Source organism: Bidens hawaiensis, unplaced genomic scaffold (assembly GCF_021521415.1).
Source record: "Bidens hawaiensis isolate Kalapana, Puna unplaced genomic scaffold, B.hawaiensis_p1.1 tig00068380_1, whole genome shotgun sequence".
Taxonomy (NCBI): domain Eukaryota; kingdom Viridiplantae; phylum Streptophyta; class Magnoliopsida; order Asterales; family Asteraceae; genus Bidens; species Bidens hawaiensis.
Window position 1 is genome coordinate 16,804 of NW_027506618.1, and position 25,418 is coordinate 42,221.

At 38.0% G+C, this 25,418-nt stretch overlaps 1 non-coding gene across 1 annotated transcript; it reads left to right on the forward strand.

Moving 5' to 3' along the window:
* The first annotated feature begins 24,676 nt into the window (after positions 1-24,676).
* On the forward strand, positions 24,677-24,750 carry TRNAC-ACA (transfer RNA cysteine (anticodon ACA)). Its single transcript has one exon. It is a non-coding gene; the product is annotated as a tRNA-Cys (tRNA).
* Positions 24,751-25,418: the final 668 nt, after the last annotated feature.

Sequence of the window (25,418 nt, forward strand, 5' to 3'; positions counted from 1 at the left end):
CTCCCAGTTAAAGACTAGGTTGGTGTCAACGCAGCGGGTCATCATCCTCTCAAGATTAGAAAGGCAATGATCAAAGAACTCCCGAATACAGAAAAATCTTCCATGAACACCTCCATGGATTCCTCGATAATGTCGTGGAAAATAGCCATCATGCATCTATGAAATGTGGGTGGAGCGTTACACAATCCGAACGGCATACGTCAATAGGCAAACGTTCCGTAAGGATAGTTAAGAGTGGTTTTATCCTTGTTAATGGGCGCTATCGGGTCCTGGAAATACCCGGAGAAGCCATCTAAGAAGCAATAGTACTGCTGACCTGCCAAACGCTCCAACATTTGATCAATGAAGGGTAAAGGAAAGTAGTCTTTCCTGGTGGCATCTTTCAGTCTGCGATAGTCGATGCAGACTCTCCATCCAGTCACAGTCCTAGTGGGAATGAGCTTGTTCCTATCATTGGTGACGATAGTCATGCCACCCTTTGTAAGAACCACTTGAACTGGACTCACCCAAGCACTTTCAAGGATTTTAATGATCTCCTTTTTCACAACCTCTTGCATTTTCGGATTAAGTCGCCTTTGCGGCTGAACGACAGTTTTGAAATTATCCTCCATGAGGATTTTATGAGTGAAAAACGAAGGGTTGATACCCTTAATTTCGATAATCTTCCATGAAATCACCTCCTTTTGCTCTCCTAGCACCCTCAACAATTTCCTCTTATCGACCTCCGTCAAAGCAGATGCAATAATAACCGGCAATTTCCTCTCTTCATCTAAAATCGCATACTCCAGGTGGGCGGGAAAATCCTTAAACTCTAAGGAAGAAGGAGGACTCTCGATGGAAGGTCGGTCCATCGGATCGTCTCGTACGATCCCAAAAGACACGCCAAATTCAGGGCCATGGACTCGGTGTCGTCATCCAAGGACTGATCGGTCATGGCAACCATCTCAATCTCCGAAATCTCCCTATCGATAATTTGGGTTTCGGAGGAAAATCCTCCACATATCTCGCTAAAAAAATCCCCATCATGTTCCATGATGGTATCGATGAAGTATAAGGAGTCATCATTAGACTTGGGGTGTTTCAGAGACTGTCGAACGTCAAAGGTGATGTTCTCATCCCCAAGTGGCAAGGAATGGTCGGCCTAAGATAAGCGAGACACTATCATCATCGTTCATGTCCAAGATGACAAAGTCCACTGGGAAGATGGGCTTGTCGACATGAACGAGCATATTCTCGACCACCTCTTGAGGGTATTTCACAGAATGATCAGCAAGTTGGATAGTCATTCTGGTAGGCCTCGGCTCACCTAAACCCAACTTGCGATACACAGAATACGGCATGAGATTAATAACGGCACCAAGATCCGCAAGCGCATAAACCACTGTATCATCACTCAAGATGCAGGGAATCGTGAAACTCCCAGGATCGGACATCTTCTCTGGTAACTTTCTCCGCAAGACTGCAGAGAAAATAACACTCAATAGGATGGAAGAGACCTCAGATAACTTCTCCTTAATGGAAAGAATATGCTTATGTAACGTTGCATATATAGGCATTTAAGTGAGTGCCTCAAGGAATGGAATTTTAAGGTGAAACTATTTCAAAAGATCAAGGAATTTGGAGTTTTTCTCCTCGTCTCTATCCCTGCGGAGTCTTCCGGGGTATGGAACTCTAGGTTTATAGACTCACGCTGTTGTGCTGGGTAACTGCTAGTTTTTTGGCTTGTGCTGTACTTCCTGGGTTGCGCCTTTGATGCACATTGGCAGGCGAAGACTCCAACTGAATCTCCTCGTCCACCTGCTCTTCTCCATCAACTGCAGGCTCCTCCACGACTCCTCCTCTAGTCGACTTCTTAATCATGGGCTAGTTGCGTGCCCCTGCACCGCTCCTCGTCGTCACAGCCTTCACGAATCCCTTTGGGTTATGCTCGGTATTACTCGGAAGTGTACCTAGCGACCTCTCATTTAATCGACTGGTTATCTCCCCCATCTACCGCTCGAGATTCTAAATTGACGCTCCTTGATTTATCATGAATGACTCATGCTCCCGAAATTTCTCTTGGGTCTCTTTATGACGGGAATCCTCTCGAGTCATGAGTTGTGACAACATCTTTGTCTGATGTGCCATCAGCTCCTCTAAAGTGGGCTTCTTCTCCCTGCTACTCGCTCCCTCACTGGAATCCTGGAATAGACTTTGATGTTGCTGGAAGCCGGAATGATTTCTGTTCCTCCAGTTGAAATTTTGATTACCTCTCCACCCCGAATTATAAGAACTGAAAGAATTTTGATTTTGGTTCAGATTACTAACAAAGTCTACCGCTTCTTCCTGGAAACCAACGGGGCACTGAACAGTATCATGCCCTCCTCTACAAATCTTGCACAACTTTCTTTTCACCTACAAGTCTTTCACAATCTTCGCTAACGCCTCAACCTTTGTCGCGAGTGCGGTGTTCGTGTCGACCGAATGCATGCCGCGTGATATGGAGTCGACAGTCTAAGTGCTCTTATCTGGTGCTCGCCGGTATCCACTTAAGGCTAACCCGTTAAACAAAGCAATGCACTCATCGGTATCCGTGTCAAGCATACTCTGCGTCACGTACTTCACCCCGTTATAGAACTTCTCAATAACTGCCCAATCTTGCAGGCCATGTTTTGTACATAAAGAAAGTAGATTTTTGAATATCTCCCATGCCTCATAGAAACACTCGGTGTCCCCCATCTGAAAAGAATGAATTTTATTACACAAACAAGCGACCTTAGCCGGAGGATCGTATTTCTCACGAAACTGGCTCTACATGGCGGCCCAAGTAGCTATGGATCCCTGTGTGAGGGACTCAAGCCACATACTCTCATGATCAACGAGTGAGAACGGAAAAATGAGGAGTTTGATAGCGTCTTCGGATACGCCGGCAAGATGAAAAGTGTCGCAAATACGTGTAATGCGAGTGAGATGAGAATGCGTGTTTTTGTGGAGCAACCCGGGAAATTTAGCAGAATGTGAGATGGTGTTCAGAATGTTCGACGGAATCTGCCAATTTGGGTTAACTGCGATGGCTGGTGGAACAATGCTGGATCTTGAGCCCGCATCGGCCAGACGGGCTCGGTCTGCAGTTGTCCTCCTCTATGGTGCGTTGGCCATAGTCCTATCCCTAACAACGTATTCAGGAAAAGTAGGAGAAGGGGATGTATTACCAACTGATGAAGAAGAACTAGAAGACGGATCGGTACAATGTCTCTCACACAACTCTCTCTGGTTCAGAAAATCCTTCGGCTTCTGGTGGTCCAAGAGATCGAGTATGTCGCTTACAACTATTAAAAAACAAAAAAAAAGACTGAAATTAGCTAAACTAAATTAACTACTAAGCAAATCAATAATACAAGTAGCAAATAAGGTTGGTCCTAACTCGAGTCGTTCTTAATACGCCTCATACCGTGTCCCCGGAAACGGCGCCAAAAACTTGATGTCTGTCTAATGAGTGCTTCTTTCTATGTGACTCATAGCTAAGCTTAAATTTTAAAACGAAAATTCCTAATAACACCACACACAAACGGAAAGTGTATCGATCGCAAGTAGCATATACCCAAGAAGTCCGAGTATCGAATACATTGGATAATATTTGTAATTGATTTTTGATAATTAAACTACTTGACCTAAATTACTTTGACCAAATTAATTAACTTAACTTACTTAACTAGACTTAGCTGAGATACTTAACGAATTTAACGAGGTTGTGACTGACAATGGAGAAAACTCTACCTAGGTAAGATTCAAATTGATGATCTGATGAGTAAACAGATTGAATGATCTCATGACACCGGTATCTAAAGATGACACAACTAAGGTTCACTCAAGCAAGCTAGATCACCTCTCGGTCTCACTAACAAAACCTAACTTACACTTGATTTTAAAAACAAATTGGAAAGCGATTACTAAGGTGGTCTAATGTCGACTCTCCTTTCGCACTCACCGACAATCGACCCTAATGGAAATGAATACTACACATCCAAGGATAGAGGAAAAATTTATATTAACACAAACAAGATCAACTAACCACTCACAAACCCAAACCCGACAAGAACCGAACCCGCTTTCGTGCAATCCTAATCCTAGCATGCAAAGGCTATGAGATGAATTTACTTCTTATCACCTCTCGGTCTCTAAGAAGGTGTTTACCCGTTGAATTATAACACACTCAACAAAATCCTACGGTGATATGTATCGCAAAAAAATTCAACCAATCGAAGCATGAGGTTATTGAGATATAATTAATAAAATACCAACGACTAAACACAACCTAACTCAATATTAAACCAAACTTTACAATAGTAATTCAAGTCATTTGATCAAACAATCCATAAAACTCATCAAAACCGAACAATTATCATCAAACCTTGGTAGAACTAATGAGTTTAGCCACTCATGTGTTTTGTATAGCATAAAATACCTAAGAAAACAATAATAATACTCAACCAATTCATAATTAAACACATTCAACAATCAATAATAGTCAAACTCTACTCAATCCTGAATTCAATTGCAAAACAGTTCACTTTCAAGATCAAAATCAAGAGAGTTATGAACATAAACAAGAAATGAAAGTATATGAATGTTATACTCTCAATTGGGGTTGAGATATATGATGTAAAATGGTCCCGAGCTTCTGTCTCGAGTCCTCCTTGGTTGCTTCTTCTACCCTAGTCGTCAAAACCTTGAAAAAACACTTTCTTTTTCTCCTTAGGGGCTGCCGATCATAATTATGAGAGGGGGGGGGGTTAGGTTTTTTTTTTCCTTTGATGTTTATTATATATTTTGCATGAAAGGCTTTCCACAAGTGGGCTTAGGTCGGACCTTGAGTTTTGTCTTCAAAAATTGATTATAAAGGCCCTTTTCGTCTTCTATAAACCCGGTTCTTTTCTCTTAAAAACTCGCAACCTATGAAAGATATATAACTTTTTAATATCATGTCAAAACAAGTTAAAATAATTATTTATTAGATAATTAAGCGACTAAAATGATGATAAATGGTGCGGAAAACATGTGTGTTTTACAACACATCACTAGGCGCTCCCAAGGCGGTTGACTTGGGAGTTGCGAGTACCCGGTCTAGGCGGGGTATACTTGGGGAGTACTCAGACATGATATTTTATAAAGAAAATAATTTTTCGAAGATATATATATGTCAAATATCAAAAGTTTACTAAATATTCTACAAAATACAACCAAAAAATACAAAAACAATCATTAATATTTAAATATTAGTTCAAGAACATGTCTTAATTGATGAAAAATGTATCTCAATAAAACGTAAATAAGAGATTTGTGAGTTCAGAACTTCGAATCGGATGATAAAAATGTTGATTGTGAGTTTATAACTGAAATTAGGTTGCATCTTAGCGTAAAAAGGTAAAAAAAAAAAAAAGAAGTGGTGGGCTCTTGAAGAAATTGAATTTTTTTAATAAAAGTTAAAATTTTGTTAAAATTGAGTTAGACCGCCTAGGCCGAGTAGAGCCGCCTAGGTCCGAGTTGGACCGCCTAGGGATGATTCCGATTTTTTTCACCTTGGAGAAGAAAAGCGGTGCATTGAAGTGAAGTGCCGAGGAGCGCATAGGCGCCGATTACTCGGCCGCCTAGGTCAAGTTTTAAAACACTGAGTATACGTGTGGCACATCAGTTTACAGCGTCGTACACCCCACATCAAAATGGTGGTTGAAAGAAGAAATAGAACCATACTCGTTACGACTCGAAGTTTGTTAAAGGCGATGTTACTACCACAAGATCTATGGGGAGAAGCGGTTCATTACTCGATTTATTTACTAAACCGGTTGCCGGAAAAATCTTTGGAGGATTCGACTCCTTTTTTTAACGAGCATTTTAAAGGAAGAAAACCGACTCTTTCACACATTAAAGTTTTTGGATGCACGGGGTATGTAAAAGTCCTTGGTACCGGTCAAAAGAAATTGGACAACCAAAGCATTGTGATAATTCACTTAGGTACTCAACAGGGAACAAAAGCCTATCGTATGTTTAATCCACTCAAAAGGTGAGTACATGTTACGCGAGATGTCAGGTTAGATGAGTTAAAAGGTACGCGTGGGCTGATATTGACAAAAAAGGGCGAGAAGGGTCCGGAATGGACCGAGTTTACTGTCGAGTATGATATTGAACCCTAACTGGAACAAGTTTCAACCGGGTTTGACCTCGGGTCTGTAGACCGACATGATACTCGGGTGTTGGTTCAGATCAGAAACGGAAGTGAGTCGTCACGTTTAGAAGGTGAAAACCTACATGTAAGACTGACTAGGCACGACTCTGGCCAAAATGAATAACCGTTTCAAGTTATCCAACTGCGAAGGACTAGTCGAAAGACGGTTTTACCCAAGGAATTTAGTGACATTCTAGTTGAAGGAATAACGATACCCGCCAAGCAAGACCCGACAACCGACGAGGTAAATCTCCTATCATAATTTGATGACGAACCAACAAATTTTCGAGAAAAGCGAATAATGAGAAACATTGGAGAAAGGCCACGAAAGCTGAGATAGAGTTGATTGAAAAAACAAGACATGTCGCTTAGTAGATGCACCACCCAAAGTAAAACCAATAGGTTTAAAATGTGTATATAAAATCAAAAGAGACGAAGCCCGGAAAATAACCAAATACAAGGCCCGACTCGTAGCCGGAAAGAGGTGTTCACACCAGTGGAGAGAATCGAAACCGTCCGACTTTTACTCGCTTTAGCAGCAAATCAAGGTTGGAAAGTGCATCACTTGGAGGTAAAATCCGCGTTTCTTCTTGATGATTTGAAAGAAGAGGTGTACGTGTTTCAACCGGATGGGTTCATTAAAAAAGGCCAAGAAAGAAAAGTGTACAAGTTGCCTAAAGTGTAATACGGTCTACGCCAAGCTCCAAGGGTGTGGAATACTAAACTAGACAACTCGGTTTCACTCGATGTAAACAAGAACAAACGGTTTACAAAAGGTGTTTCGGTCAAAGGCTACTAATAATTGGAGTTTATGTGGATGATTTGATAGTCATGGGCACAAGCGTGCAGGAGATATTAAATTTCAAAAGACAAATGGACTCAAAGTTTGAGATGAGTGACCTCAAGTTGTTGCATTACTATCTCGGGATCGAAGTTAAGCAAAGTGATCATGGGTTAACGCTAAAGCAAAGCGTTTGTGCAACAAAGATCCTAAAGAAGCGAATATTTTAGACTGCAACTTTAGATTAAAAAACGTGAGGCGAACAAAATCGAAGAGGTCCTCAGCGGAGGCGAAAACCGCAAAAGCGAACGCTTTTTGAACACGAGGCGACCGTATTTTAAAAAATATTTAATTATTTATAAGCCACATATTATATACAAACCACATTATAATATATATTAAATGTTTAAAACATCAACATATATATATCCCAAAATTCCAAAAGTAGCGTAGTACTATTTTTCGAGTACCACATTACTCGTCCAAAATATCAAAGTAGCATAGAAACAAGTTATCGAGTACCAAATTACTCACCAGTGTTTCCAAAAGAACACTACTCAAAAGTGTTTCAACTTTCAAAAGTTTATTGCCAAATGTGAAAAGTATAGAAATGGGTAATTATAAAGGTTAAGTTTAAAATGGGCTAACTGGTCTCTTTTTGTACACAAAGCCTTCACCTCCTCGCTTTTTCGCTTCACACCAAAGCGCAAAAAGCGTTCGCTTTATTAACAGGCTCCGCCTTCTGTAGGAAAAAGCGTTGAAGTGCTCGCCTTGGGTCGCTTCTCGCCTTGAGCGTGCTTTTTTAAACCAAGAATGCAACACGACTCAATTTCCGATGGAAACGGGCTTAAAGTTGTCTAAACAAGATGAAAATCCGAAGGTAGATCCGACCAGTTATAAAAAGATTATCGGAAGCTTGCGATATTTAACTCATACGAGACCTGATTTGAGTTACTTGGTTGGTTATGCAAGTTTGTTCATTCGGGAGTGCATCGACAGAGAACAAATCAAGGTAGAGTATGTCAATGGAGATTTACAAAGAGCAGACATCCTTACAAAAGCGTTGCCAAAGTTGATGTTTAACGATATGCGAAGCTTCATAAGTGTCACAAGATTAGGGGTTGATTGTTAGTGTAATCTTGCGTAAGTGCAGGGACCTAGTTATCGTACTTACAAACCTTGGGGTTTTTTGAGTTAGTTATTTTAACTTCTCTTGTCTAGCAAGGTATTGTATGGTTATAAATAGGGGGTATCTCTAATCAACTAATCATACCTAAGAACATTAATAATCAATAGAATCAAGGTTTAGACTTGAAAATCTTATTGTCATCGTAAGCATCGTGCTTTAGTGTCTTTACGAATGAGTTTCAAATGCTTCAAAGTGTTAACTGAAATGTGTTTTAAAAACCTTACGATTGTCTCCACTAAACAAGCACTAAAGTCTAATGAAAACACACGAACCTTTCTCGCTTCGCAACATGTCTTCTCGTGTAACGATTCCGACGAAACCAAGGATACCCTAACTGGTAGACGATAGTTACGTTATATTTAATGTCGGGTACATGAATTACCATAGTAATTATACGAGAATACATGGTTCACTGTATTGATTGTACGTGAATATATAATTCATCGTATTGAATATGCGATTAATCGATCGATAATTATTGAAACCCGAACGAATCGAGGGTTCAATTATAGACGATATCTATAATATTTAGTGATTTTACGAAGCATTAATGCTTCGGGATAAGTAAAGTAAAGCTCAGAAAAAGAATTTTCGATTGAATGATACGTCGGTACATTAAACGAAACCTTCAATACCAAACCGAGCAAGAGATGATCGATCAAGCCGAAAAAGATGCGCAATAATTAATAATATGATGTTTTAAGTTAATAAATGTCATGGTTTAAGTTTTTAAAGTTTTTAATTCGGTTTTAAATAAATTTCATTTTTTAAGCCGAAAACGACCGTTTTAACCTCGTTTTAAGCCGAATTAAACATTTAACCAAAAAACGAACTGAACCGGATTATCCAAAACATTATCCCGATTACAGAAATCTGAATATGTGGCTAAAATTGGAGAAGTGGGTCCCACCCCACTCCCCCCTTTACACCGATCGGACAAGGGGTATTCCCCCTTGTCTTGTTATTTTTTTTTATACAAACAAATCAACAATCTTCCTTTCCTCTCAAGATCATGAACTAAAAACCGACAATTGTAGCAAGAACAACGAAGTAAAGATCGAGATATTTACGTGTTCATCTTCGTTTCTTGAGTTTACTTGCAAGAAAATGAGGTTTCAAGTGAAAAAAGGGTGAAAACCCGAGATGAAACCGATTCTTGCATGATCAAGTGATGTATACGGGTTATACAAGGGATCTTGGTCCAAGAAAGGAGTTAAACGAACCAAAAACGAATTTTTACGGTTAAATCTTTGTTTTTAAACCATAACCGAAACCATGAAAGAAATGGCATGATTGTGAGTGTAACTTGCTTGGTGTGGTGTTATTGTGCTTTTAGGTGTTGTATCTAGTTGTTAGCAAAGGCTAAAAAGCGAGATCCTTGCGATTTGAAGCTATGGTTTTTGTATAATGTTTGTGATTTTGACAGATTGTGATGTCTTTAGAGTTAGGTCATGAAATTTTACAGAGGTGTTATATATATGAAAATATGAGTTCTGTGAAATTTTGGAAATTTTTGGACAAATGATGAATATTTGGTGAATTTAATGCTCGGTTTTGGCCAAAAATGGTGAAAAATAGTTAAATATCATGAAAAATTCTGGAAAATTCCAGATAAGCTCTTTATAACATGTAAAGTCAAACGCAAAATTTTAGGTCAGTTGGAGAAGTCTAAGTAGGCTTTTCGGTTAAACGAGTTCTAGGGTTTTCTAGCTCGGTTTTAGTGAAAATGGCATGTAAAAAAGAGATTTTGGTTCTGGAAAAATTACAGGGGACTATGGGGATGGCAGGGGTCATCCAGGAAAAAATTGGGATTTTTCTAAGATCGTTTGGTATTTACGACATATTTAGTGTTTAAATGGTGTTTAAAAATAAATAAATAAATGTTAAATATAAAAATTAATTCTAGAAATATTTTTATAAAATTCCCCACTGTCAAAAAGTGATTTTTAAAAAATTTTAAGATCCGAGACTAAACGGATAATTATTTGTGCTAAAAAGAAAATAAAAACAAACTTTTAAAGCTTAAAACGCGTAAACCGGTAAAGTTCGCCTAAACGAACTGACTGGTGTATATAAACCCTAAAAATGAACTATTTTCATATAACGGAGTTAAATGTAAATCATCCGAAAATAATTCGGATTTTTTGAGTAATTTTAACCGATTTAACAGTTTCCGGTACGCTAAAGACAGAAACGGGTCCCGCGGCCAATCGGGGCGTCTAAACCGAGTTCTAATTTCACAACTATAATTAAAATATCAGTCAACAACTATTTCCGGGTCGTGTGTGACCAAACTCATTTCTGAAACGTAAAAACGGATAGTCGTGCTAGACACGCTAGACGGGGAAACGAACTAATATTAATTTTGACTATTGAACTCTAAACGAAATCACAATCTGAGTCCGGAGAAGTGTTCTGGGTTAACATTGCCCCCGGAACGGGTACAATTCTGGGTTAACACTGCCCCTGGAATGGATACAGTACTGGGTTAACAGTGTCCCCAGATGTACCGGTTAACACGGTTAAATATTATATAAACAATAATTGTATAATAACGATCGTAGGGATCATATTACAGATTGGACGTGTTAACTAATAATGACTGTTGTTACCTGCTTGCATGTGCTAAGGTGAGTTTCACGAGCCCCTTTTTCTGAATAGTTTTTAAATATTTTCCAGGGGCGGAAGCATGTTACTACTGAAATGTTTAAGTACATACTGAACGCATGGATTTGCGTGGATTTATATATATTTTATTGTACGGGAATCGTACGGAAATGTACTAAGATGGTAATTGTCTGAGTTGCTAACATTCTAAGGCCCCGGAACACGAGTGATTAACTGAAAGCAGGTAGAGTGTGGATAGTACTATTGGTCTGACAAACCCAACTGGTCCGGCATGGATTTGTTGATGTTTCCCAGCTAGTTGCACATGTCTATTTTGTTGTTATATATATTTTGCTATGTAATGTTAGGCATAGCGGTTTGGGGCAGGTCCGTGGGCGGAGTATGCCACGGGGTTGTGTGTGGATAGTCAGAGGTTTCACTTGTGGGCTCAACATAATTACATCGATAATATTATATTTTGATAATGATTTATCATGGTTTACTCGAATTGTGAAACTCACCAACTATTCGTAGTTGACCCGTTTTCTCACATGCTTTTCAGGTACGATTAAGATGAAGTGATTGCTTACGTGCTAAGTGCTTGATGTGTGTAAGATTTGCGTGTGGGATGTTATGATACATTATATTAAATAGAATTATGTATCGTAATGTATGATGTGTGTATCACCTAGACGGTAATGAAATATGAGATAATGTAATTTGAAGTATATTAATGTATTCAGTTTTCTTTATAAACAATGTGGTTGATATCAGAGATGTCTGTTGCATCCCGTTTACGTTTCCGCTGCGGTTACGGGGTGTTACAGAAGTTGGTATCAGAGCCATTGGTTATAAAGAATTAGGATGTCTTTAAAAGATACCTAAAATATAACCAGTAGCTCAAGTATTATAGGATCTGAATATCAACTAATAATTTATAGTGACGAGATCTGGATGAACTTGGATGGACAAGTGAGTTATTATGGTCCGGAACATAATAACAGACTTGTCCGCACGAGGGAATTCAGGGGAAGTCACGGGGTACATTAATTTGTAAAAATGGCAACATATGTGTAAAGTATATAATATTATTTATGCGTGCTAAGGTGTATATATATATGTATGTACATATCTTGTGGGTACATGTAATGAGAAATAGGACCCGGATAAGGAACCGGGGGATGAAATAATAAAAGTACCGAGGATGCTGAAATTTCTAGAGCATCGGTTGATGATAAGTCTGACTTATCGGGCCATAGTTATGATAGTACCAAAGTAGCTCTCCCGTTTGACATTAACCAGAAATACCTAGTAACCGTCACTCCTAACCAAAATTGATAAATCCCTTACCCTACCAACACCGGTACCGTATATCCTAATAACCCCCTATGTTCACCTGAACCGCCGACCCTCACGTACGGACGGATCTGCACCTGAACCCATTCTTATTCCATTAAGGTAAAAAAAAAAAAATAAATAAATAAATAAATAAAATAAAATAAAATAAAATAAATAATAATAATAATAATAATAATAAATTTGATGATAAATGAGCAGATAAAAATAATATATAGAAATATATATATGTATTTCTCACTTTCAAACATATGAGACATACCACCTCCAGATCGAGAATTACCGATTTTAGCAAACCTAGAACGCCTGAGGACATTGACTGAACAAGTGATAGAGTTTCCCATAATAGTAATTGTGAATATTTGAAGGCAACATGGGTTGCGCGATTACCTTGAACCTTGCAACTCCCTATGTTATCCTTACACCCGTTAGATGCCTATACCCATGTATACTCGAATAGAATGATTACCCATACACAAAGAGGTGTTGGAATCATTATAGCATAGTTGGTTGTTCGTTCGTAGGTGGTATACCGTGTATGCCGGATATACAAATGGACACGTATATTATAACTCCGTGGTACGTAATCGTTTGGTGCTCACGGTGAGCATGTATCGGTTATGCTGACAAGCAGAAGGATATTGAAATCAAGTATATTAAACATTAATCTTTGTTGAGAAAGATCTATATGTCAGTTGGTGACAAGAATTATGAAACATATTTAAACGTTAACCGACGTCAGGTTAAGTCCATATGCTATTATATTTGTGGGACATATATACTAGATACTGGTATGTGTAATATGTATGATAATATTTGGTGTGTATGTGTACCTGTTGTTATGATTGAGCTGGTAATGAGTTACACGGTGAGATTAGTATTGATTACTGGGTACGGGATGGGTACGGCAGAATGACATAAAAAGAGTAACTCCAATGATGGAGATTGATAGGATTCAGTTGATTGCTCAAAGATAGCAGATGATGATACCGAATGTCGTATCACAGATCACTGCTTATGTTGATGCTAATGTGATCGCAGAATTACAGATCGAGCAATCACATGATTATGAATATTTCAATTCTTGGTGTTATTACTAAGAGTGATAATGTTCCACCGAATACTATTATGACTACAAGTATTAGTTATAAACTAAACATGAATAGTAGTCATAATGAATTAGATCCGGTATGAAGGATATGTTTGTTGGTTGTGTTAAGGAAATTATTAATAGTTTACTGATGGTAAAGGGAGAAATAGATTAGCGAGTGGATAGAAAAAATCGAAGTGGTTAAGGATATTGGTAAGAGTCTAGAACATTGGGTAGTGAAATATGCTACAGATATGTTGGTAGATTATGTTGTATCGTGATGGAACACGATGGTACAAAATTATAGTTAGAAAATTATTACTCAGATGATATGGTCAGAATTTAAAATTCTTGTGCTAGAGCACTTCTATTCGAGTAATTAAGTTCAGAGATTGGAAACTGAACTATGGAAGATAGAAATGTTGTGTGCTGATCACTTAGAACACACTCATCGTTTGAAGGAATTGTCATGTCTGGTAACATGGCTAATTACTCCTGAAACTAAGCGAAGTGAGCGCTATATTGGGGACTAACTCCATCGATAAGGAGTATAGTCAATCTTGTAAAATATACAACCTTTGGAAGGGTTGTCTCACAAGCCAGCATTAATATATTTGACTCTATGGGAAGCGGACTGGAAGGACGTTAGGTGAGACGTCGAGTGTTAACGAAGAGAAATGATAAAGGTATAGTGCAAGATAGGCTTTTGAATAAGTAGGTAGGTCCTACAACCCAGAATTATACTAAAGACAAGTTCTGGTGTGAAAACATGAACCGCATGAAGGGTCCTTCCCTAAATGTGGAAAATATGGTTATCGGCAGGAAGAAGAATGTCGAGTGATAGTAGGCCACAGGTATGGTAAAGATGGACGTAATGCCCCAATTGTAAAACCAATGGAAGCCTTGTGAACCGGCAACCCCAACCCATTCGTGTACAACCACTCCGAACCCAACAGTTTCAATAACAATCCATCCAAAGAAATCAAATTATGCCAAACGGTTGTACTTGCTATGAATGTGGCAGTACAGAACGTTTCAATAGAAATTGCCCAAAGTTGAACCAAGGTGTCGTTGGAAGACGAACCTCATGACAAGCATCAACCTCTGATCAAGCAAGAAGCTGTGCTTTTTCTGAGTAATTCGAATAAAGCATGTCATGATCCAAAGGTGGTATTAAGTACGTGGTAGTTTTAAATCAATAGGCTTCAGTGATATTTTTACGGTCGTCGATAGAAGTTAGTTCCTATTGACCTCCTATCAATTGGAAAGATACCGATTAGTGAAACTATAGAACCCTATACTGTAGAATCGCTAACGGTAAATCCCTAATGGTTAACTAAATTGTTCGGAATTGTCCTATTATTCTGAACGATTAACCTTTCCTTATTGACCTACGACCAGTAAAGTTAGGAAGTTTTGACGTAATAGTTAACATGGATTGGCTAACTCAACATGAAGCTGAAATCAAATATGAAAAGAAGATGATTAGAAGCTCTCTTTCGGACGATGAAGCGATTAGATACAGAGAAAAGTATTTAAAAGAAAACATATAGAAGATGTTTCGGTGTTACGTAAATATCCAGAAGTTTTCCAGAAGAACTTCCTGAATTACCGCCAACCCGACGGGTCGAATTCAGAATCGATATAATGCCTCAAGCTGACCCTGTTGCTAAAGCACCCTACCGACTTACACCAACTGAAATGCAAGAATTATTGGATAAGGTTTTATACGACCTAGTTAGTCACCATGGGGTGCACCGGTGTTATTTGGGAAATGAAGGACGGAAGTGTTAGGATATGTATTGGTTAGGGATAATTGAATAAAGTGACGATCAAGAATAGGTATTCACTTCTTCGAAGTAAATGATCTATTTAATCAACTGCAAGGGGCGATTTATTTTTTAGAAAATTGATCTTAGATATAGTTTTCACCAAATGAAAAATCCAAGAGGAGGACATTGCAACAACAGCGTTTCGGACTCGTTACGGCCATTATGAATTCTTAGTTATGCCTTTCGGGCTAACGAATGCGCAGGCAGTGTTCATGGAACTCATGAAACGAGTCTGTAAACTTTATTTTGACAAATTTGTCATAGCATTCATTGATGATATTTTGATATATTTGCAACGTAAAGAAGAGCACGAACGACGGTTAAGGAAAATTGTGGAAGTGATAAAGCAAGAGGAGTTGTACGCGAAGTTCTCGAAATGTGATTTTGAATACAGAAAGCATAATCCCTTGGTCATGTTGTAAAGCAACAAGGATTTCACATATATCCAAATAAGGTAGAAACCATTAAAATTGGCAGTCACCCAAGACGCCAAAGGAAATGCGCCAATTTTTAGGACTAGCCGGAGACTATCAGCGGTTTATTGAAGAATTTGTCGCATTACCCAACTCATAATCCTTTGTGCGACGCAAATGTACAAATTTTATAGATGATAAGAGACCGCAGTCTCATATTCAACGAGGATGGGTCGAGTTGTTAAGCGATTATGACTGTGACATCCGTTATCACCCCAGCAAGGCTAACGTCGTAACCGATGCCTTGAGTAGGAAAGATCAGGTTAAGCCATTGCGAGTGCGGGCGCTGGGGATGATAGTCCAGTCGAACCGTTTGGACCTGATTCGAGTCGCTCAACGTGAGGCGTTGAAAGAGAAACAATTGGAAAAGGAGGGACTTTTCGGCAATGAGAAGAATTTCGAACAGCGCGTGGACGAAATTCTCTATTTCAAAAATCGGGTTTGGATCCCGACCCTCCATGACCTTCGCGATTTAATCATGGACGAAGCGCATAGATCGAAATATTCCATGCATCCGGGATCGGATTGGACTATTGATGATACGAATATCTGAAAGGATTTTATTAATGGCCGAGTTTGGAGAAAGATATGGTTACGTATGTTGGTGAATATTTAAGTTATGCAAGAGATAAGGCTGCACACCGAAAATCCTAGGGAACGCCACAACGACAGAAAATTCGCCAATGATAGTGGGAATAAAATTACAATGGATTTCGGGCGGAAATTCCCAAGATATATCCAAGGCATGAGGTAAATTGGGTAATCGCGGATCGATTAACCAATCCTCGCATTTCATCCCAATCCATGACGATTACCACAATGAATTCTCGCCCAAATTCATGATGGTGAAATGGTAACTCGTCGTGGAGTACCATTTTCAATTATCTCAGATCGAAATAGTCATCCTACTTCCATTATTGGAAGGCGGGGAAAGAAGAATCGAGAGCTTGAAGCTTTCTATGGGTGAAGTAATTATTACCAAATTGTTAAATTGAAAATGGCGTCAATCAAGCCATAAGATTTGAATTGATTCGAGAAACAACCAATCGGATCTATAATACTTAAGATAAGCTGAAAGCAACGCGAGATTGGCAAAAGATTTATGCCAACATTCAAAGGAAACCATTGTCACCGGAAAGAGGTGACAAGGCAATTTTAAGGCATCACCTCCGAGAGGTGATATAAGGTTTGGCAAAACCGAAAATAGCTCCTTAATATATTTGGACCTTATGAGACTATCTCCATGATTGGTCATTTAGTTTATCGATTAAAGTACTCCAGGGGCTAAGTACTATACATGATGTTTTGCCATGTATACGGATTGAAAAGTACCTAAGCGATGAGGCAACGAAAGTACTAGTAATGGAGGTACTTATAGAAGACATACTTGATATCATAAATAATTCCGTAGAGATAGTAGACGGGAAAACTAAACAGTTTGGACACACCAAGCTTTATTGATTAAGATTAAATGGAATTCACAGCGAGGACCAGATTATACCTGGTAACGCGAGGGTGAATTCTGAAGGAAAAACCCCCACCTTTCTCTCGGAAGGGGATAGTGGGCGTGTAAAATTTCGAGGACGAAATTTCTTAACGGGGGGGGGGGGGAATGTAACGATTTCGACGAAACCAGGGATACCCTAACCGGTAGACGGTAGTTACGTTATATTTAATGTCGGGTACATGAATTACCATAGTAATTATACGAGAATACATGGTTCACTGTATTGATTGTACGTGAATATATAATTCATCGTATTGAATATGCGATTAATCGATCGATAATTATTGAAACCCGAACGAATCGAGGGTTCAATTATAGATGATGTCTATAATATTTAGTGATTTTACGAAGCATTAATGCTTCGGGATAAGTAAAGTAAAGCTCAGAAAAAGAATTTTCGATTTAATGATACGTCGGTACATTAAACGAAACCTTCAATATCAAACCGAGCAAGAGATGATCGATCAAGCCGAAAAAGATGCGCAATAATTAATAATATGATGTTTTAAGTTAATAAATGTCATGGTTTAAGTTTTTAAAGTTTTTAATTCGGTTTTAAATAAATTTCATTTTTTAAGACGAAAACGACCGTTTTAACCTCGTTTTAAGCCGAATTAAACATTTAACCGAAAAACAAACTGTACCGGATTATCCAAAACATTATCCCGATTACAGAAATCTGAATATGTGGCTAAGATTGGAGAAGTGGGTCCCACCCCACTCCCCCCTTTACACCGATCGGACAAGGGGTATTCCCCCTTGTCTTGTTATTTTTTATTTTTACACAAACAAATCAACAATCTTCCTTTCCTCTCAAGATCATGAACTAAAAACCGACAATTGTAGCAAGAGCAACGAGGTAAAGATCGAGATATTTGCGTGTTCATCTTCGTTTCTTGAGTTTACTTGCAAGAAAATGAGGTTTCAAGTGAAAAAAGGGTGAAAACCCGAGATGAAACCGATTCTTGCATGATCAAGTGATGTATACGGGTTATACAAGGGATCTTGGTCCAAGAAAGGAGTTAAACGAACCAAAAAGGAATTTTTACAGTTAAATCTTTGTTTTTAAACCATAACCGAAACCATGAAAGAAATGGCTTGATTGTGAGTGTAACTTGCTTGGTGTGGTGTTATTGTGCTTGTAGGTGTTGTATCTAGTTGTTAGCAAAGGCTAGAAAGCGAGATACTTGCGATTTGAAGCTAGAAACACAAGGTAGTTCGGTTTTTGTATAATGTTTGTGATTTGGACAGATTGTGATGTGTTTAGAGTTAGGTCATGAAATTTTACAGAGGTGTTAGATATATGAAAATATGAGTTCTGTGAAATTTTGGTAATATTTGGACAAAGGATGAATATTTGGTGAATTTAATGCTTAGTTTTGGCCAAAAATGGTGAAAAATAGTTAAATATCATGAAAAATTCTGGAAAATTCCAGATAAGCTCTTTATAACATGTAAAAGTCACACACAAAATTTTAGGTCAGTTGGAGAAGTCTAAGTAGGCTTTTCGGTTAAACGAGTTCTAGGGTTTTCTAGCTCGGTTTTAGTGAAAATGGCATGTAAAAAAGAGATTTTGGTTCTGGAAAAATTACAGGGGACTATTGGGATGGCAGGGGTCATCCAGGAAAAATTTGGGATTTTTCTAAGATTGTTTGGTATTTACGACATATTTAGTGTTTAAATGGTGTTTAAAAATAGATAAATAAATGTTAAATATAAAAATTAATTCTGGAAATATTTTTATAAAATTACCCACTGTCAAAAAGTGATTTGTGCAAAATTTCAAGATCCTAGACTATACGGATAATTATTTGTGCTAAAAAGAAAATAAAAACAAACTTTTAAAGCTTAAAACGCGTAAACCAGTAAAGTTCGCCTAAACGAACTGACTAGTGTATAAAAACCCTAAAAATGAACTATTTTCATATAACGGAGTTAAATGTAAATCATGCGAAAATAATTCGGATGATTTGAGTAATTTTAACCGATTTAACAGTTTCCGGTACGCTAAAGACGGAAACGGATCCCGCGGCCAATCGGGGCGTCTAAACCGAGTTCTAATTTCACAACTATAATTAAAATATCAGTCAACAACTATTTCCGGGTCGTGTGTGACCAAACTCATTTCTGAAACGTAAAAACGGATAGCCGTGCTAGACACGCTAGACGGGGAAACGAACTAATATTAATTTTGACTATTGAACTCTAAACGAAATCACAATCTGAGTCCGGAGAAGTGTTATGGGTTAACATTGCCCCCGGAACGGGTACAATTCTGGGTTAACACTGCCCCCGGAATGGGTACAGTACTGGGTTAACAGTGTCCCCAAATGTACCGGTTAACACGGTTAAATATTATATAAACAATAATTGTATAATAACGATCGTAGGGATCATATTACAGATTGGACGTGTTAACTAATAATGACTGTTGTTACCTGCTTGCATGTGCTAAGGTGAGTTTCACGAGCCCCTTTTTCTGAATTGTTTTTAAATATTTTCCCGGGGCGGAAGCATGTTACTACTGAAATGTTTAAGTACATACTGAACGCATGGATTTGCGTGGATTTATATATATTTTATTGTACGGGAATCGTACGGAAATGTACTAAGATGGTAATTGTCTGAGTTGCTAACATTCTAAGGCCCCGGAACACGAGTGATTAACTGAAAGCCGGTAGAGTGTGGATAGTACTATTGGTCTGACAAACCCAACTGGTCCGGCATGGATTTGCTGATGTTTCCCAGCCAGTTGCACATGTCTATTTTGTTGTTATATATATTTTGCTATGTAATGTTAGGCATAGCGGTTTGGGGCAGGTCCGTGGGCGGAGTATGCCACGGGGTTGTGTGTGGATAGTCAGAGGTTTCACTTGTGGGCTCAGCATAATTACATCGATATTATTATATTTTGATAATGATTTATCATGGTTTACTCGAATTGTGAAACTCACCAACTATTCGTAGTTGACCTGTTTTCTCACATGCTTTTCAGGTACGATTAAGATGAAGTGATTGCTTACGTGCTAAGTGCTTGATGTGTGTAAGATTTGCGTGAGGGATGTTATGATACATTATATTAAATAGAATTATGTATCGTATTGTATGATGTGTGTATCACCTAGACGGTAATGAAATATGAGATAATGTAATTTGAAGTATATTAATGTATTCAGTTTTCTTTATAAACAATGTGGTTGATATCAGAGGTGTCTGTTGCATCCCGTTTACGTTTCCGCTGCGGTTACGGGGTGTTACATCTCGTTTTCATCTACGTCACTCTAAAACTCATACCGCAAGTAATCTTGAGGAATTGAATTTGTTGGTATATTCTTTGAAAGTAGAATGATAGATATCATGCACTCATATAATTTTAAGTGTGCTCATAAGGTGTTCGATGAAATGTTTATAAGTTATTTCAATATGATTACTTGCATCTATTATCTTACCGTAACAAAATTTGGCATTAGGCTTATCGCTATGAGCAAAAAAGGTTTCACTTTGAAGTAGGGATGAGTAAACCGGTACATCAATTCGACACCGACTATTTGACGTTTCAGGATTGGTACAGGTATGGTTTCGGTACCCGTATTTCCCAATTTTTTTCCCATCGGTACAAGTAATGGTACATGTACCGAACTAGGATTTTCGGTATCGATACCGGTACCTGTACCAAAATTTTGAAAAAATCGGGATCGGGATTTTTAATACCTAGCTCATCCCTATCCTATTGAAGGACTTGCTTTAGCAAACTTCACAAAGGTATTGTTTCTTTCATAGCATATAGGGTTTCCAAATTAATTGTCTAACCATATAGTAACAATTTATAATGAATACCTAATATTAACAATGGCTGTAAAAGTAGTGACTTTAGTTAAATTTTAGTACGTCACTTTGTAAATTAGTTGTCATTTGGTGTCTCGTTTTCTGAGTTTAGTTGTTGTCACCTGGTACCACATTTTGTACGTTAGTTGCCCTTATTTGATGCCTCATTTTTGGGAGTTGGTGTCTTTGGTTTGTAAATAAGTACTTGCATACTAATTGTCTAATGATCACGTACACTAATTCAGTATGTACACAATGATAGTGGTCCAGAAATGGCTTCCGTTGCTCACGTGACCCATTCAACCCATCTGGCTCATTCGAATTTGTTAACCCATTTCCCATCTGGCTCTTTTGAATTTGTTGACCCGTTTGGAGCTTATGAATACATTTCTAAATATAACACATTTTACTTTGGATGATTTTAAATTTTACCTGTTCATTCATTTCCCTTGTGTTTTCTAAATTACTTTTCTATTTATGAATTTGGGTGTCAGTTTCACTTCACTTATATAGTGGAGTCATTCTCCTTTCAATTAGGAAGTGGAAGACTTTTTGTAGGTCATGTCTTGCTGCTATTGTCATGAGAGAGTGTCGTTTTGCAGGTGATAGACATGTTGAATTTGCCACTCCTGATGTAGCTCAAAAGGTTTATGTTTTACATATCATCACACATATTGAAGTTAATTGTTTGTTTTGGCTGTATTAAGCTAAATTGGTTGTTTGTGTACAGTTGGTTCATGCTACTGAAGTGAAAGATGTATACATTTTGGATTAGATGGTTGCTATCATGTTTGCATATCATAACACATTTTCAAGTTAATTGTTTGTTTTTACATGTATTCAGTTAATCGGGTTCTTTGTTTACAGTTGATTCATGCTAAACATTTTGGATCAATTGGCTGATACTATGGGAGAATGATTGGACCATAGTCACCTAGATCGTGCTTCACTCCGGTACATCAATGCCTCCCACAACTCTTTAGCAGATTGAAGTTCTCTAGAAACAAGGGCAATCTCAGGTGAAAGTGCCATGGTTAGAGTAGAAAGATATTTTTCATCTTCCTCGACTATAGAAAAATCATCATCGTCATACATTGCAACAGGCTTCACAATAACCTCAGCTGAATTTTCCCTTTTATAAGTGATTCTTTGTGGCCCCCTAACAATACTTCTCCAAACTTTGGCCTCTTTCATCGTAACGTATTTTTCAAAACGAAATTTCCATTCACTAAGCCCCTCATGGGACAAGAGAAGGGGTATACGAGTGGTGGTCTTCATGATAGAGTCGAGTTCTTGATGGAGTGAAGAATTTGTTGAGCCATTACCATTAGTCAGTTGATCCATTTTAAAATGGTTCACAGGTAATTTTAGTCCAAAGGTCTTATAGTCCAAGAAAAAAGGCCCAAATAGTTTACAGTATGTGACAACTGTGGAAAGACATGATACTTTGCCTACACAAACAAGAACAAGCGCAAGTGTTACGAAGGTGAAACCGACAGTAACGCAGCAAAAGGATGCAAGAAACCGAGGACAAAAGCTGGAAAGAGTTACAAGGAAGGCGTAGAGATGGCTTAGACTTATGTTATTGGTAGTGTGTAACTAATAATCATGTGATCATGGACGGGAAGTCCTCTAGAACGATAAAGATAGTTAGATATTATAAATATCTATATAAAGGTCAAGACATGCCCGGAAAGGAAATCGATTAAGATAAATATTTATGATATATCAGGCAGCCTGATATGCAGCAACAAACAACAATGGATTCATAGGACAAAGTGATACTTTCTTAGTCAAGAAAATAAAGATATATCATCATGGACTTCATGATCAAGCTACCTTAGACATCTATAACTCATGAACCCTACGTGTGATGAAAAGCCACATTGATCGGCTTGAACGGCTTAACTGTCCCGTCTCAAAAGAGTTAGCCACGGATATGATCCTTAATGGCTTAACTAAAAGGTTTGAGACATTCGTTATGAATTATAATATGAACGGATGGGACAAGAGCATTGGTGAGCTTCACGCAATACTTAAAACAGCCGAAGCCGGAATGGGTAAAAAGGTTTTACCCGTTCGTGCGATCAATGAAGGAGGCTTGAAGAAGAGGCATCATCCAGAACCCAAGGCAAAGGTTGCTAATGGTAAAGGGCAAGTCAAAGGGATGTTCAAGGGAAAGGCAAAGGCGGAACCAAAACCGAAGAAGCTAAAGGTTAGCGTTGAGGATCCGTGCTTTGGTTGTGGAGAGATAGGCCATTGGATGAGAAATTGTGCAACCTATCTCAAAGAGTTGAAAGCTAAGAGGGATGCGGGGCAAACCTCATGTACAAATTTCATGAGCCAGAATGATCTTAACATTATTTCTTCTAACACATGGGTATTGGATACCAGATGTGGAACTCATATTTTCAATTCGTTGCAGGAGTTCAAAAGAAGAAGTGATTACAAGAAAGGAGATATTAGTCTCTTCATGGGCAATGGAGCAAAGGTTAACGTCCAAGCCCGAGGAGATTATGTTTTGAAGCTTCCAAATGGTATGGAAGTCATTTTGAAAAACATTTTGTATTCTCCTAGTTTGACTAGGAATATTATCTCTGTTTCTTTGTTAAGACAATTTGGTTATGATTTAAAGTTTGTAAGATAGGAAAACTATTTTATGTACCTTTCATTAGCATGCATTCAAATGTATGGTACTTTGTTGAAAACCAATTTTCACAATTCCTTTTAATAAAACCCATTTTATTATGAAATCATTAATAGTTAATAAAACCAATTTTATTACTTAATAATAGTTTCTGAACCCGTTGAGATGACCCAAGAATTTCGCTATTTCGATTATGCTAGTCCTTGGGAACAGCCTAGCGACGGATAATTCAGAATCAGAATAGATTCAGGGGACAAATCACAAGGAAATGTTATTTGCATCGTAAGGATAAGAATTCACGCCTATGAAAGACTTTCACGGGAATTGTTTTAATTTTCGGACACCTTTGTTAAAATAAAAAAAGGAATAAGTGTTATCACCTACAATTCTTCCTTGTATAAAATGAGTAAAGAATCAAGCTACTAGTTTCGATATATACAAAAAGAACAAATTTTTTTTCTTTCTTTCGGTTTCATTGATAGAAGAATATCCTGACTCTATAGAGGCGCTAGCGCTTTACTAATGGAATAAAAAAGAAAATGGACCTTAACAACGTAATAGAATGCGCTGCTACTCTAGGCTCACTTCTTCAATATCCGCCCCTTTTTGAAAACGAAACTAACGAGCAACAAACAAACTAAAGCACTAACATTTATATTACTTAGTAAAGAAAACTTCCGCGCTAGGCGCTCACTTTTTTTGTTTGTGTGGAAGCTGGCGGCAGGGCTTTCTTAACCGGATACACGGAATTGGGATCTCTGTCAAATGAAAATCTTTGTATCGGGAAAGCCTCGCTTATTTAAATCAAAGGGTTGATTATTTAAAACCGTGCTCCTAAGATAAGTAAGAAAGAGTTGGTGGGATCAACGGGATGATGATGATTATGTAAATCAATAAAGAAGAAATGGAAAGATAATTTAATAACGATGGAGGTGCATTACCGTTGTGAAAAACAAGACATGGATTCTCTACAATGACACTGTAGGTAAAATCACGGGTTCCAATCCTGTCATCCCTACGTATTCGTCTCCTCTAGGTAATCACAAGGTATCCATTGAGATCGATTAGAACATACATCATTTTCATTTTCTGAGACTTTATTCATGTTTAGTTTTGAGGGTACAAAACGAATCCTTCTTTTTTAGTCGTATCTACTGTGATAAGAAAGCGTTCTTAGTTCAGTTCGGTAGAACTTGGGTCTACAAAACCCGATGTCGTAGGTTCAAAATCTACAGAGCGTGATTATGTTTGTGTTAGGTGTTATTAGAATTCAATAACTTCACTCATTTGAACAGCAACCTGAAGTGAACCTCATGCGGATAAATAAAGGAGCAAGTTAATAAAAAAAGAGATGTTAATGATTCAGATGTCCAATTGATCGCCACGCCTGTTTTGTAAATATGTAGTGATGAATAATTCAGCCAAAAAGTAATAGGAAATAGACCTAACATGATTCCAAAAAGAAAAACTTAAAGCATTTCGTTTTATTTGAAAGGGGAAAAAAGAAATATAGGGTTCCAAACCTAAATAAACATCTGAATTGCCCATGAATCTCAATGACCAAGAATTGGAAATTAACGCGGGAAGGAACTATTTAATACCTGGAATCTCATAAAAAGATTCATCATCTGCTACATCTACTTATCCCACGATTCCGAATCAAAAGACACCGTCACCAAGATAAGGCAACTCTTTTTGAAAGTCATAGTAAAAAGTATTGTGTCATCTAAGTTCTTTCACAAAGAAATGGTGTAAGAGGAAGCGAAGGACTGAATCCTCGATCCTAGGTAATTTGATTTGTCGATTTAAGGTTCTCGGTTGACTTTATATGAAGAAGACTATATATCTGTAAGGCCCCGATCTTGGTGCCCTACTTGGACATTGGATTTACTCATAAACACAGTTCTAA